This window comes from Ornithodoros turicata, chromosome 3, assembly GCF_037126465.1.
Source record: "Ornithodoros turicata isolate Travis chromosome 3, ASM3712646v1, whole genome shotgun sequence".
In the NCBI taxonomy this organism is placed as follows: domain Eukaryota; kingdom Metazoa; phylum Arthropoda; class Arachnida; order Ixodida; family Argasidae; genus Ornithodoros; species Ornithodoros turicata.
In genome coordinates, this window is record NC_088203.1 from 28474150 (window position 1) to 28489675 (window position 15526).

Below are 15526 nucleotides of genomic sequence, written 5' to 3' on the forward strand. Positions count from 1 at the left end.
TGCACGTGTCCTCTCCACTACACGTCCGCTCCACTTCGTTTAAGTGTTCACTTATCATCCTGTGCTAGGTAGTTCGGCCTGCCTCGGTCAAGGTTACGTTACTGGAGCGTTCCCGTGGAAAACTCCCATGGATAAACAGGACATAGAAGGGATGATCCCTGGATTTTCATTTCGGGGGGGGGGGGGGGGGTAGATGACACCATACCAAAGTATATGACATGTGAACATCATTAGGAACCGGAGTCCCCTCAAACTCGCCAATCTCACTCCCAAACTTCCAAACTCACCGTGTCCCTCTATAGCGACTCCGATCTGAATCGCTCCCAATGACATCTTGTCACACTCTACATTTTTGCAAATACCCTCGCCGAATGCTATCCTAGCCTCCTCATGCACGTGTTTCCTTTTGGCGAGGTGCAACCGCATGGCCTTTTTGTACGCGAGACTCGGTTCATCAGACACTGCTCGAGAACTATTCTCTCAGTAGCTTATTTGACTCTTTCGAGGACGGCTCTGACCGGTTTTAGACGATTTCGGAGACCCCACGTCTTCGGTTCCTCAGTGACGCGACAACTTTTCCTACTGGCCTTACTAATACTTTGTGCTTAAAGGGACTATCGCATCCGGGAACGTATGTATGATACCGATAGGGTAATGTTCCTCACCGCTTCAAGGTCAACTTTGCCAAATTTCTCTTCCGAAAACAGCAAACATATTAAGTAAACGAGTTTTAAAGGTCCGCATTCCATCTGCAGCCAACAGGATGATGACGTAAGCCAGGCGCACGAATGGGAGCGCAGCGCTGGCGATTGTCTTCGAGATCGTCTGCTTGGCGTTCGCATCGCACTATACTAAGTGAAAAGACCTCGGTAAATACGCCGAGTTCCGCTTACCAGTGTGAGTGCAGACGTAACCATGTTACGTGAAACACGGCGTTACGCTCCTGACTGTACGAACAATATTCAAGGTTAACCAGAAACAACATTCCGCGACCCGGTAACAGAGAAGACGCCGTCCCCTAGAATTCCGCCTCGCCCGCCCGCCTGTCGGTCGGTTGCCAAGGCTACCAAGGTCCCTCCGGCCGCTCCGTGATTGGTATTCTCCATGTCAAAGGGCGCGCAGTGATTGGCCTCGTCCGTGTGACGTTTCCGGAGAGGGAATCCAGGAATGCGTCGTCTGCTCTTGTCAAGTTTTATATCAAACTACACAGGAACGACGCTGCCAATTCGCGTCGAGTTTTCGGCGTTATTATCAGTGATGAACGCGAAATAAAAAACCACTATAGCTTCGGAATCGACCGGGACGGATGCGATAGTCCCTTTAAAGCCTATGCCCTGCTGACCATGATATGTCACGCTGATTCATCAGCTCCCGTGGCCTAGTGGTGACGATGATGGTATTCTAGGACTGGAGGTGGCCCCGGTTCAAATCCGAGCGCCGGCTGTTTTCCCCTGGGTTGAGATGCTGTAAGGCAAATGTCGGTACACCTCCCACATTTTTAATCACTACAGCTGTCACAGTCTCATCTATCCCGACGGCTCGGTATCCCAAGACCCGGCCTCCAGCGCCTACTTTATTCCTTCTATCAACCTGCAGTGGTCTTCCAGACTTGACTCCCACACCATACATCTACTTCTGATGCACTATGTGCCATCCTGCACGCCTCCATCGCTTTGACTCTTCATAAGCTCAGTCAAGTGCTCATACTCACCGATTCCTCAGCTGCACTCATCCGATGTTGATAATCAATTAGTACTGGTGAAGGGCACCCGACGTGCGTTTGAGCTTGCCCAGAAGGAATAACATTACCCTACAATGGATTCCTGCACACATTGGCCTCCCAGGCAATGAACACGCTGATAAACTTGCCATGGCAGCTCACACTCTACCTTCAAAGCCCTTTCCTATCCCACAAGAATGCCGCCGGCACACCGCCAGACCCCTCATCCAGTCATCCAGTTCAGCCACCAGACGTGCATTACCCCCCCCCCCCCCCCTGTTGTCACCGCCGTTCACCGGATCCGCATGGGATCGACCTTCACGCACAGCTGGCTTCATCGCTTCCGACTTACACCGACACCACTATATCGACAGTGCTCTTCAAATTCACAGTCATGTACACGCAGATTAATGGGGTCTGTTCTTTGTCTCTGCCTGTAACCATTGCTGTTCCACAAGGTTCAGTGCTGGGACCTATGCTCTTTCCTCTTTATGTCAATGATCTTACCTGTGTTTCATCAAAATTGTCAACATACATGTATGCTGACGACCAGAGTTCGAGGTAACTCGTTACTGTAACTAAGTTCCTTTTTTTTGGTAACTTGTAACTTAACTATGTACTTTTGCGGCGTGGTAACTTTCAGAGGAACTCGTTCCTTTTTCAGGTAACTTTGCCGAAGTAAGTTAAGTTAAGTTCCAAGTTACTGTTAACTCGCTTTTCACTCAGTCCACATATTTTCTTGCTTTCTCTCTGGTTCCTTCATGGCATTTTTTGCCATAAAACGTGATAATCAATCACTGACAGTATTTCATTAAGGAAGCAAGAACCGCTGCCATTGAAATCAAGCTGAACCATTGTGCGCCCACAGGGAGTAAGATGCAAAGCGTCCGAATACTACCAAAGAAACGTCATCATGACATTGGTAGACGGACTGAAACTGAAACAGATCGGAAGGAGAGGGCTGGGTTCCACAAACGGGCACTTGTTCGCTACCTCCCATTGAAAGAAAAGTAAGACCGAGGGTCGCGTCCCTTTAAGGGACCATATCGTAATCCCCTCAAGACCGTGGCTTTCGTGCGCGATCTTGTTCACCTCTAGCTTCGAGCGTACTTCAATTCTACCAAATTTTGACGCTGTCGAACATTATGGCGTCATTTGTTTACAAACAGGGAGAAGTCTATTGTTGGACATAAACGAAAACGATCTAAGCGTGTTGCACTTCTCCGCAGGCAACTCAAGGTCTAACTCAACTGCTCATGCGCGCTGCACCTGTGTAATGCTGTTTTGTGGCCGAAGTAACTTGGAAGTAACTGGTTCTTTTTTTAAGTAATTCAGTAACTGCGAGTTACATTTGAGGCTGAAGAACTTCGTTCTCTTAGTTACATTTTGCACACGGTAACTGAACTTGTAAAGAGTTCTTTTTGACGGGTAATTTCTCAATCTATGCTGACGACACGTGATTCTTTTATAGTGCTAGAATGGCAGGTGATGTGGAACGCACTTTGTGCTGTGAGGCTGAGGGGATAGCCCAGTGGTTTCGTGTGAATCGACTGTCGATTAATATGACTAAAACTAAATTCGTCGTGTTTTGTAAACCTTCTTTGACGGCTAATGTTATCAGTTTAAGTACCTCTGGTCAGAATATCGAGCGATCTGACCACGTAAGTTATCTCCGTGTTATCCTGGCTTGTACTTTGTCGTGGGGGTTACAAATCGACAGTGTGGGTACGAAAATTGAGAAAGTCCTGCCATGCGCTGTTCTTGGCAAGACAGTGCTTTCCCTTGTATATCCTGAGACAGTTATATTTTGCCCTTTTCCAGTCCCATTTACTATACTGTATTACGTTCTGGAGCAACACCTGGGTGACCTACCTTGGTTGTTCATTCAAATTACAGGAGCGGGTCTTGAGAATAATAACTTATTCTGACCTTCGGACACACTCTGCTGGGCTCTTCTCTCAGCTTAACATTGTGCCACTTCCGGACCTTGTGCGTGAACGATGCGCTCTTTTAATCCATTCAGTCATAAATAGGGCAACACCATTCCAAAGTGATATGTTCCGTGTTTGCACTAGAAAAAATAGAAGTGTGGTATTGCATCAATATACGCTATTTCGTCCACATAATGTGTACGGTACGAGATTGATTGCGTCTTTTGGTCCTAGGATTTGGAACCAACTGCCAACTGAGCTTAAAAATAGTAGATTTTTTGTTAAAGACTTGAGACGTCATATTGTTTCCACATCGTTGTATCTCGGTTGATATCAGGGCACCTGAATCCTCTATGTTTCGTTCTTTAATTGCCGTTTTTAGTACACCACATATAATGGGTGTTCTTAACTAGCTATGCTATGGAACCCCTATTGTGGTGTCTGTTTTTTACTTGCATTTGTATTTTGAATTTGAATTTGAATTTTGAATAAACAACAACAACAATTCGAAAACCATCAATCACATCCTGCTTGAATGTCCCACCTACAACAAGGCACGCAGACAGCTGCTCAACCCTGACCCCAGCATCTCTACATTGGACATAATCTTTGGTGGCAACACGCCTGGCGAGCGACGACGCCGGACTTCTGCTCTGGTCGCCTTCCTAAAGGAAACGCGGCTTATATCATGCCTATAGTGTAGTGTAGTTTTTTCTCTTTTTTTTTCTGCGTCTTAGTCGTGACGCTGCCCGATTCCAGCATGGCCAACCACGGCGAGCAGTTTTCATCTTCACCACCACCACCACCACCACAGCTCCCTGTGAGTACCTATAGGACGCACAATCCCGCATGTGACAGTCATGGCGTTGCCCGACCGAGCGTGACCGACTACGGCAAGCAGCTCCATGACCACCACCATCCGCTCATGCAATTTTCTTTGCATAACCCCCATGTACCTGATGTGAAGCATGTATCCTATCTATGCTGGGGGTGCAAGGTTGCCAAATGATAATGCAGGGCGAGAATAGTACTTCATCGTCGGTCGTTCAGATGTGGGTGTGCACGACATCTAGATATCATTTTAATTTTGATAATGGAGACGATAATTTGACGTTCGGTGGCTAAAGCGCTACTCATAGCCTTGAACACGGACAAGTCCTATACCGATGATCAAAGTGGTTCTAGTACCTTAGACGGGTCATGACTTTTTTTTTTTTTTTCAACACAGAGAATAGTCACAAAAGAACAAATGAGTTTAACAGAAATAAGAGAGAATAACTGGTAGCACAAGAATGAACGCCGAATGTCGTGTGAAACTTATAAAACATTTTGTCGCCAGTTTCTTCAAGATGATTCGCCATGATTGCCAGGGGGCAGGGCGGCAGAATCTCAGGCCGGCACCGCCTAGAACGTCACCCAGGGAGGAGGCCGACACCCCCAATCGGTGCATACCTGGCCTGGCCTAACTCACTGAGATGGTAACCAAACTCAATGTATACGTAAAGTAATATGATCAGACGCTTCTCTGCCTCTCACAGGATGACACCCTCCAAATCCGGTAGGCTTAGCAAAGATATGTTTCTCCTGCCTTAGAGGTACTCCTGGTGGAGTTTTCTAAGTGCATATAAAAGGTTATGGAGCATACTCTTGTGTTATTTTTATATTTCTCGATTCGGTATATGGTCCTCTTTCATTCCCACACATTATTTCACTTTTAAACGAGCCAGTTTTTAAAAGCCATAAGCCCGGGTCAGTGGAACTGCACCCATAAAATCTTGGCGTAGCCAGATGGACGACTTTCCAAAACATAATCCCAACTACATCCCCACGCAGTAAAGCGCCAGTACTTCAGAACAGCGAAATTGACTAGCTGCCAATATTTCAAATATATCCGTCGAAGAAACGACTCCCCTCGACACTGCTAAACGGAATCCAAACACTCACAAGTTACACGTTCACGTCTCACGATGTCCGTAGCGACCCGCGATGACCATCAGCTGCAGCAAGGATGATATGGCCGGAAATTTCAAGACATCTGCGGCATATGCGAGCTGGTGGGTAGGAGAAAAATACTTAGCAACCGCTAATCTCGTGCTCACGCTCATGGAGGGCATGCATAATAAAGTCAGATTTTGATGGCGATGGGTTGGTACAGCGTTCATGTACCTAGTTACCCGCAAAACCTGCGGAATAGGGTACATACGTTGTACTTAAACTTGTAATGAGTCATTACCAATTTCTGCACATGCATGTTACGCGAAAGGCAAGTTCATTCAAGCTGTAATCACTCACGGCATCTTGGAGCTCACGCGTAATGTTGTTCTCGAGGAGGAAGTGTCCCCTCCTTCATTTGTTTTGCGTTCTTTGTGGTACTGTTGTCTTCTTTTCTTTGTGATAAGACGATTGTCTCCAGCATCAAGGTCAGCGCCAGGGAAAGAAAGGTAAAACAAGAGGGGATCACGTCCTCCTCTCCTCGCATCTTCCATGTGCTTTTCTTTTTCTTCAGGTTCATTTCTTCTTCTTCAACCTATCACATCTTCCATGTGTTGGGTTCGCGGTTATCGGCGGAGTACTTCATATTTCTGTGAAAAAAAAAAGTGAGATTCGCTTGGCAATTTTCCAAGTTCAATTGAAAAAAATTAATTTCCCACAATTAAAAATTGTTCGAAGCCTTCCTGAATGGTAGCAAAAGTCTCCAGGAGGTAATTTCCGAAAGTCCCACAATCGTCCGCCGAGAACGTCGTGAGTTAAATTTTTTTTCGTGTTAAGTGAAACATCCTGTACAGCTACGGCGGGCTGCAGTCCAGTGATGTGATTCCTGCGCCAAATACGCATACAGCCAGCCCTGCTACGTCCTGCTACATTTTCGCAAAATATCAGGAATCTGTGCCAGGCCTGCGCAAACATCCACGTGCGCTGGTAAAAGCGAAGGCAAGCTACCAGCTGAGACCCTATGCTTGTTTAACGCCTGTCTAGTCAGTGGACAGCGCAAGTCATATCGCGAGACAGTATAGTCGCGTCTCCTATTCGTGCAGTTTCGCTTCTGTCTTGCAGGTGTTAGTCCGGTAGACTGCTGTTAGGAAACCCTTTCCTAACGCGTGTTGTTTAAAGGAGCTGGGAAAGCACCTCAATCACCACCATTTTTTTTTAACCAAGCGGTTTGCATGCCTATTAAAACGCACCATGCGAAGGAACTCTATCAACAGGTGCACAAATATCGCAGAATCCGATTTTGAAAATCGCGACCGTGCGCAACGGTGGCAATGCACGGAACGAGCCGTCGAGCCACTCGTGTCATTTGTACGTCGAGAAAGTGGAGCCGCTGAATGGTTTAGAGGAACGTCGTCTGCTATTTCTCACCCGCCGCAGCTGTGGGAGAGGTTTCTTTTTTTCTTTTCTTTGATTTATCTGATACAGTACGCGAACACTGGTCAACCAGACACCGTTCAAGGTTAGGCCGTGAGAGTGTGGAGGCCATTGTCAGGAAAATTGTCATGAAGTTTCTCGTGAATGAAGGCGTAAAGTCATCTGAAATTCACAGAAGACTTCAGGCTCAGTATGGCCACAATACACTTAGCTGCAGCAAAGCGTTTGAGTGGCGCAAACGGTTCCGAGACGGCCGTACATCAGTGCAGGACAATCCCGGCCGGGGCGGCTCAGAGCACGGTTTCAGAGTTCCTGGAAACATCCAACTTGTTGAGCGCCTGGTCCTCAAGGAACGACGAATAACATGTCTCAAACTGGCTCGCATTCCCAACAATCTGTGCCAAAACGTAAAGCACACTTCACCACATTCCCCTTGGCATCAGGGAAAGCTTGAAGCACAGGCCCCATAGAAATACATGTATTCGGCAGACAATGTTGCCTATAATTCTGTTCGCGTACGTAGGACGGCAAAGTTCTCCCGGATATGAAGTGAAGGGTTCATGGTGACAACCTTCACAAAATTTGATGGCGATAGCACCATTCGTCTTGGTTCCCCAATGACTATCGCTAACACATTGATCTCTATGGGGAAAAGGTGACCGCTAGGGAACCGACAGTTTTGCGTCTACAGGAAAATGGTCTGGACGGCAGGTACCTTAAGTCATGGTGTCCCAGAATCTGGGAGAACTTTTTCATAACGCGAGTAACGTGCGAGATATCAGCTGCAGAAGTAGCTTACCTCACGTGCATTCGACAACTTTGTGCATTCAGGGAACCGACAGTTCCGACGGTAGGTGGAAATTGTTTGGCCGTGCGCCCATCAACGCACAGCGTTCTACACAGCACTCTGCATAACAGGCATGGCGTGAACTTCACAGGGAGGGTCATGAAAAGTCAGGTTGCAAACTCCACCGCATGTACTTTCTGCTCGAGAATTTGTTATATGATATTTATTAATGCTAACAGGTCGGCAGCCTGACCTAGTCCATGACGATTCTTCGTAAGTTAACCTCGTAAAGCGCTTCCAGTTCAACCTCTGATCCCAGTTTAACCTCTCGTTTTTACACCACGGCGACCTTGGTGGCTTGGTTGGTAGCGTGTCGGCCTTCCAATCCCGAGGTCGCTGGTTCGAACCCAGTCGAGGAGGCTAGCGATTCGGTGGCGGGTACGGATTGTATGCGCCCGCCGTCTGCCCGGTGTGTGAGGTTTCACTCACGTTAAAGAACCCTCGCGTTCCTTGGGGGCCGCCGCTTCAGCTGCGACGACGTGGTCAAGAATGCGATCCGATCTTAATTGCTACGCGCCGGTAAGGATTTCTGAGCTGCTGGCATCCAAGCCCTCGTGAAACGCTGGGAAGTGCATTAGTGCAGCTGGAGATTAGGTTGAAAATGAATCTGATTTCTCGCCTGTAAGTTCAATTTACTTTTGCGAAAAATGAAAAGTCCCGGTTTGAGTTGAACACCCCTCGTGGATGGAGCATATACTGAAATGACAGTTGTTGGAGTACGTTCATTAAGTGTACAGTGGGTGAACTACACTAGTAACGGTGAAGACGTCTTTGGAATTAATTCGTTCGTCTGCCAACAACGCCGGAGTATAACAGCCGATACTTCTGGTGTCCCTTCCTCACAAATATTGTGTTTTTAACTCAAACTATCTTCCATGATATGGTTACTCTGTAAATAAATGTGTAAAACCAAAATGTTTCTCTTTTTGCTTACGTCATTCCAGTAACCATCACGTGTCCCAGATATGTGTGCAAAATATCACGCGCTGGGGCAATTCCTTTTACATCCTGCTCACGTCCCTGGGAGATATAATGTCAGACAATTTTCAACATCACATTGTGGATATCCAGATAACGTCTGGTGGACCTCTTGAACATATGTGACGTGTGCGGCTTTTCTGGGACGCCCCTGGGATATTTCTGGTTTACTGGGAAAAAGTATCATTACTGCCACAGAAATCGATATTATTTCTAAGCCAATAATTACACATGCGTGAAAACACGGTGTACATGTACTATACACGTATGCACCCATGAAACAATACAGCTTCGCTCCGGATGTAATAGGATATCCCCATCCGACATCACAAACCACACACACACACAAAAAAAAAAAAGGCTGAAGATTGCATGAATGACTATACATCCAAGAAAAAAATGACGCCATGCTTTTGCACAGAAATTATAATGCAGAAGAGGATTCATTTCTTTTTACTTTTATTTGCTTGCACCCATATATTTTGCAAGAATACCACAGAGTGGAACGGGTAAATGAGAACATATAATTTGCTGCACACTGTAGCTCTGAACCACCGTACCAGTTTGCAGCTCATAAGCATGCTACCCTTAACTAAGTAGGTAAGTGACTGATGAATCATATACAAAAACGTCATTCCAACATCATTGACTGCAAGCTTAAGTACCCAACAGAGCAGTGCGCATTGAGGTCCCTCTACTCACCTTGGGTCCACCTCACAGTCTCGAAACCTTTCTTAATATATCTTGCCTGCACTGGAATAAAATATTTATCGGGAAGATAATCATCTGCTGCTGCTGCGCGTCGTATTTTAAGAAACGGCAAAAAAATCTCCCACTCATCGTGTTAAACACTACGTAGGGAATAATACCAACAACGCCAGAGCAATTTTTATTTTCTTTATTTTGTAATTTCCAGGAGCTCATTACTTTGTGCCGAGTAATCGAAAATTTAAAATTTCGGCTTTCCTGCTGCTCATGGGTTGATGATGTGCGTTTTCGTGGATTTTGTGGCGAGCGGATTTACGATGAGGACTGTCGTTCAATAGGTGGAGTGTGTGTGTGTGTGCTTAGAAATAGTTCGATGCTGCAGAGTGTGTTTTCCGCTTTGTTCAAGTGTTTCTCTGTGCAAGCTTTCCTTTTTGTCTAGCAGTCGTGCGATTTTGCCACGAGTGACAGCGCCTGTTGAGCAATGTCCTGGAATGCCCACACCTGTTCTGTCCTATGGTGCATGCTTTCCTTTTATTAACGCATCTAGTTCTGTATTTTTTCTTTTTTCACAAGGAACAAGAACAACAACTTTATTTTGAGATGAAGAGTGGGGAGGTTCATCGCAGGAGGCAATACTGTACCCCATTGCTGGTGGGGATGTGGGGAATAAAATAATGAGCCCCTTCACAATAACGATTGAAGTCCGATGGTGTCCAGAAATGTCAAAAGAGCTTTGAGCGCAGATCGTTGCTGGGCTGGATTGGGCCAGGGACCAAGCAATTTCGATGGGGAAAAGGGGCGAAAGTCCAGCTGGCTACGAGACTCGGAGATTGCGGTTCGGGAAGGTTGGTAGTGGGGGCAATGAAGAAGATTGTGCTCCCGATCCTCAAGAGCGCCACAGTGGCAGCAGGTGGGAAAGTCAACTTGTCTCAAGCGGTAACGCCACTGAGCTGTAAAGGCCACATCGAGTCACATTCGGTGGATTAATGCAGCATCTTGACGAGAGGTATTTCGTGGTATGCGGAAAGCGAGCGTTGGATCAACTCTGCTCAACATAGAGGGGTGAAGAATGTCGGTTGTCCATTGGCGGGAAGCCAGGGGTGTCACGAGGCGTCGCAGAATGGAACGGCGGTCTCCTCTCAGCAGAACAACCTGGCTCGTTAGACGTCGTAATCTGACGTTTAACGAGCTAAAGAGGGGCGGGGTTTAGACGAGCACGTGACACATTGCACATGACGTATGATGCGCCCATCACGTATCACGCGAAGGGTCGCCGTGGACGTACAGTACCACATGTTCGTCTTGACGCCCCTCTTTAGCTCGTTAGACGGGGCTCGTCGGTCCCGCCATCATTGCTCTCTTTCTTTTCATCAGGTAGAGTCTTTAGGAACTAATGTCACTTGTCAAAATAGTCCCCGCCAACATAAACACTCTTCGTCCAAGAACGCTCCAGAGCTTGGATCCCGTGGGGGGAAATCAGAAGTTTGGTCCTCAAAAAAAGAAATAAAAGTGGGTCACGCGTCGTAAGTCAGGGAGGGCAGCAGCTGCAGCTTCGGAGGAGAGTGTGTGGAGGAATTGCAAGAGCCGCAGACGTTTCCTGTCAGAGAGGTTGAAGTTGTCTCCCGTGAGGCCTCCTAAGTTTTGCTGTTTTTACTGACTTTTTAGTCACGCTTTCCGACTGGCTCACCCGTTGTAGAAGCCTGTTCCGCGTTAAAAGAAAGCCATATTCTCGTCGGCGTGCTTTCTGAAAACGTGCAACAAGACTGAGAAGGGGGGACTGCTTTCGGGACATCTGCTGGTTGATGTCCCGAAAGCACTGGTAAATTAGGTTATTGCGAATGACACTGAGGATTTTCCACAATGACCCTACACGTGTGCCCATATAGTGATGGCCACGTGTTGCTTTTCAATGCGGGTTGATTAAAAAAGCAATACACTTTCACACAACAGGAGCTCAACAGAATCCATAAATTGACACTTTTCAACACCTGTCAATAATATGTAAATAGGTCCGGTAATAGGAATTCTGGGTGTTTTACGCATAAAATCTATGGGACATTTAAGGCAGTTCAACAGTAGTACAACAGAATTTCCATAAGAATTTTCATGAGCGTTTCACGGCAGTGTTGAGGACAGAGACTGGCTTCGCATCGGTATAGCTGTTCCATATATAGCTCTGGCAAGCTTGCTTTGCTTTTTTTGAACTGAATGTGTAACTTGTACGTTTTGTGACATGCAGGCTCTCCTGAACACCACCGGTTCGTGTCCCTAACAACAGACCGTGCTCTGCTGCAGGACATTGCCCAGCTGTCACCAGCAGGGTAGACATACAGCCTGGAATCCTTTCATGCCGTCCTCATCCGTTTTGCCTCAAAATCTGTGCACTACACTCCAGCAGTCATGCAGACCAGGTAATTGTTTTTGTATTTATTGCCTAATTATGTTCAAGCAAGCCTCTTCCCTCCAAATGCATTAAAATAATAAGAATTATTATATTCTGGTGGAGATGCAGGGTATCCCTTGTCCAACGGCCTGGAAGAACAGAAACGACTGAGTCGAACACAGCGTGGTCTACCTTCGGAATTCAGGCCATTCGGACCCCCAACCCGCAAGAAGATGAATACGACAGCCACTATCGGCAGCGCGGCACGGCAACAGCTGGGCGCATTCGCGACCCGCCCAACCTGCACGACTCAGCTAAAAGCCACGAGCACAAGGAACTCGCAAGACAGACGTACGGCGAACGTCAGGCTTGAGGCCGCTCTGCTACCACTGTGAAGAAGCCACCCGGGTCTACCGCCGTTTCCCGTACCGACGACTGGGTCTACCCGAATTTTCACCTGACGCCTCCCGCCTTCAGCGCGTAGTCACCCCGCCGCAATTGAAGACTCTCTACGGCAGCAGCATGCTTCTGCTGACTCACGACGCGACCAGTCTCCGAGCTCGACGAACAGCAATACAGACCGCCGCGACGCTCAAAACCTTACCAGTGACCTGCAAATACTCATCGACGACCACGAGACAACTGCATTAATCGATAACGGCGCCGACGACAATGTTAAAGACGACGACGTTGGCTACGAGGCTGCGCAGGGTGCAAACGAAATGCCATGAGCCGACACAGGTTATGGCATCGGGACGGTGCCACGTCTACGGAGGGGGCAATGCCACGAGTCATCTTCGAGAAACATCCAGGGCAGGCACGAAACGGTACATCTCATCCCGGCGCATGCTGAAGAAGAAGCAAGAAGCTTCCAGACACATCGCCTGCTCTCTGGCAAACGCACGTGCTGTTTCTAGACTTTTCGGCGCGGCGCTTAAATGCTTGTGCGCTCCAGGCTGGAGCATTCATTCATTCTTTGGACCCAGTTGTGTTCAGAGAGTCTAATAAACCGTTCGCTGTTTATTCGACGACTCGACGACCCATTTCGCTTCGTGACAATATTTTTTAACATGTGAGAAACCAATCCTAATAGTACACCGTCAACAATGAACCACCATGCACATTCAGGCTTTCAGGATTAAAAGTAGACAGTTTATGAGTTCATCATGTTGTGGAAAATGTCTTGTTCATGTTGTTAACCTTTTAGGACATGGCTTGCTGCACTGTACTTCAACGAAAATGCAAATAGACCACAGGCTGTGAAGCGAAATGGAGAAGGACGGTACAAGATAAAACTGCAGCGTGCTAGGGAAGGGCATTATTAGCATGCCCCTTGAATGTGGATGCAACATATATGCATTCTATTTTTCTCACTTTTAGCTCTTGTAAGATCAAGAATATGTTAGTGGGCCGCAATAAAAATGAAATAAAAAGATCAAACAGGCTGACGATCACAGGAAAACAACAACCATGTATCGTCTCTCTGCATCAGCCAGTGTTTTTTCTACAAATATGATGGACACACTAGCTTCCTGTGGCAATACATCTTTTGTTTTCTTTCATTTACTTCACATTTCAGGCTACATAAATCATTTGATGGAGGAGGCTTTGGAAGCTTGGCAAAGGTTCAAGACATTTGATGACGCCTTTGCTGTCGGTCAGAAGGAAGTGCCCCCACCAATGACAGCTCATCACCCTCGCACACAGTCTGCTGCACAACTTGCTGCTGACTGCCAAAAACGATTTTGCGGGGTCCGCCGAGTGGTCCAGTATGAATGACAACAGACATGCATTGTAAAGTTCTAGATTGTCATTACTGTTTATCATGGCATTTATGTCACTGCCTTGAAGTAAACTTGGCTCAGTACCGGGCTAGGTTGCTGAGCTCAACATCGTGACTTACCGCCGTATTCTTGAACAAGCCTCGACTCGACGCTCCGCCTCGACTCCAACGAGTGGAGGAAAGTGGCGCTGCTCCACTCGAAGAGCCCATGCGTTTCATGAACCCGCTTCGGGGATTCCTCCGCCAAGGCGCTCCTCGAGAAACCGTCCTCGAATAAAGCTGTAGTCTCGTCCCCAGTCGTCTTTCGGGACCACTCGAAAATGTTAATTATCGTGCTTAAAACACACTTATGGCATGAAAAATAAATGTAATTCTTTACTTTATTTCGACCAACGTGCATTACAAATAGAAACGCAAAGGTCTGCAAGTGTTTGAAGAAGGGTGCAGGTGTTTCGAACAGGGAAACAGACTGATAGGTTTCCTAGTTTTCTGGTCTGGCAATTACAACCACAACGGCAGCAGCTAGCTTAATGGCATGGTCAAGGCCATCGTGACACAAAACGCAGTGGATGGACGCAGCGAACGACCTGTCTTCCGCCACGACACCAGCCAAACTCGAGTTGAGGAGCGTTCTCGAGGTAGCACCAATGCTACCTGGAGATTTTCGAGGAATGCACGGAGGAATTCCTCCACTCGAGGAACGTTTCGAGTCAAGGTCGATTTATGAAGCGCAAAACCGGCCTCGAGGAGGAGCTCGAGTCGAGTTTCGAGTTGAGGCTCGTTCAAGAATACGGCGGTTAGATTCCGGCTGAGGACGAGCGCAATGTGTTGTGTGTCGGAAATTGCTGGTGCATGTTAGAGAAGTTCGGTAAATCGAAATTATATGCAGTCCTAACCTACAGCATATGCAGCTAGTATCTCAAACAACAAAATTGTACTTTTTTGGCTCTGTGTTAGCGCCACGAAGCAACTGCAGCTATGAGCAGTGTTCAAAATTATATTGTGGTCATCAGACTACATGTTTTGTAAACAGAAAAACAGACCTGTGTTGCAGTGACACACAAAAATGTCCTTAGGTATGTGGCCACAATTGTCTCGACGTGAAACCACAAATTATTATTACCCAACTATGTGCTTATGGGAACAAATATTGGCTTGGTTCTTGGAATGGTGCATTCCTAGTATTCCTCTTCTTAGGAATAGCATTGAACTGCGAATAATGTAAGCAATTATTTTATTGTTGTGCCCTCGACGATGACATTACCAATTGTATCGTGAAGTTTGCGATGACTGTGACAGATCTGCATGACATGTCTCTCTTGTAACAGTGAGCGCACACGAGAAAGATGCTGCCTGTCATGAGTGCAATTGTCTGTGTGAATGTGAGAGTGACTAGAAACAAATTGCCATAATTCAAGTGATGTTTCTCATGTTAAAGATGTTATGGGTGTCAGGATAATCCAAAAATAAGCATACTGTTTGTTGTGTTGAACCATATTTATTTTGCAGAATTGAGTCCAAGAGTGCGATTTAATTAGGGCGTGTTTGCAAAAGTGTTGTTCAAGCTGTTGCCAGAAATGTTCTGTGACCTGTTGCCTCTACGGATAAAAGATATCAGATTTGTCACTCAAATGTTTGGCTTGATACAGTTTTTATTTATTATTTTGCAGGTAATGTAGACTCAGGAATTCGAACTTTTGAAGCCTGTGTAGGACGTAGAGGGGAATGCCCTTCTAATGGCTGTGACAGCACAGGCTGGGAGGATTTTTCGGTTATCTGGTCCCAGGTATCCCCAGATCCAACGTGTAAA

The 15526-nt window shown here is 46.7% G+C and overlaps 1 protein-coding gene across 6 annotated transcripts in view; it reads right to left on the reverse strand.

Annotated features, from left to right (window-relative positions):
• Positions 1 to 5737, reverse strand: part of LOC135388340 (uncharacterized) — a 74141-nt gene extending 68404 nt beyond the window's left edge. For 3 of the 6 annotated variants that reach the window (XM_064617839.1, XM_064617837.1, XM_064617835.1), the window contains exons 1-2: positions 5596 to 5737; positions 3650 to 3791 (exon numbers count right to left, since the gene is read on the reverse strand). The gene's annotated coding sequence lies outside the window, so the exon portion shown is untranslated. Of the gene's footprint in view, positions 1 to 3592; positions 3792 to 5595 lie in introns of all 6 variants that reach the window. The other 3 variants (XM_064617838.1, XM_064617836.1, XM_064617840.1) reach the window with 2 other exon arrangements.
• Between the last annotated feature and the right edge of the window lie 9789 nt (positions 5738 to 15526).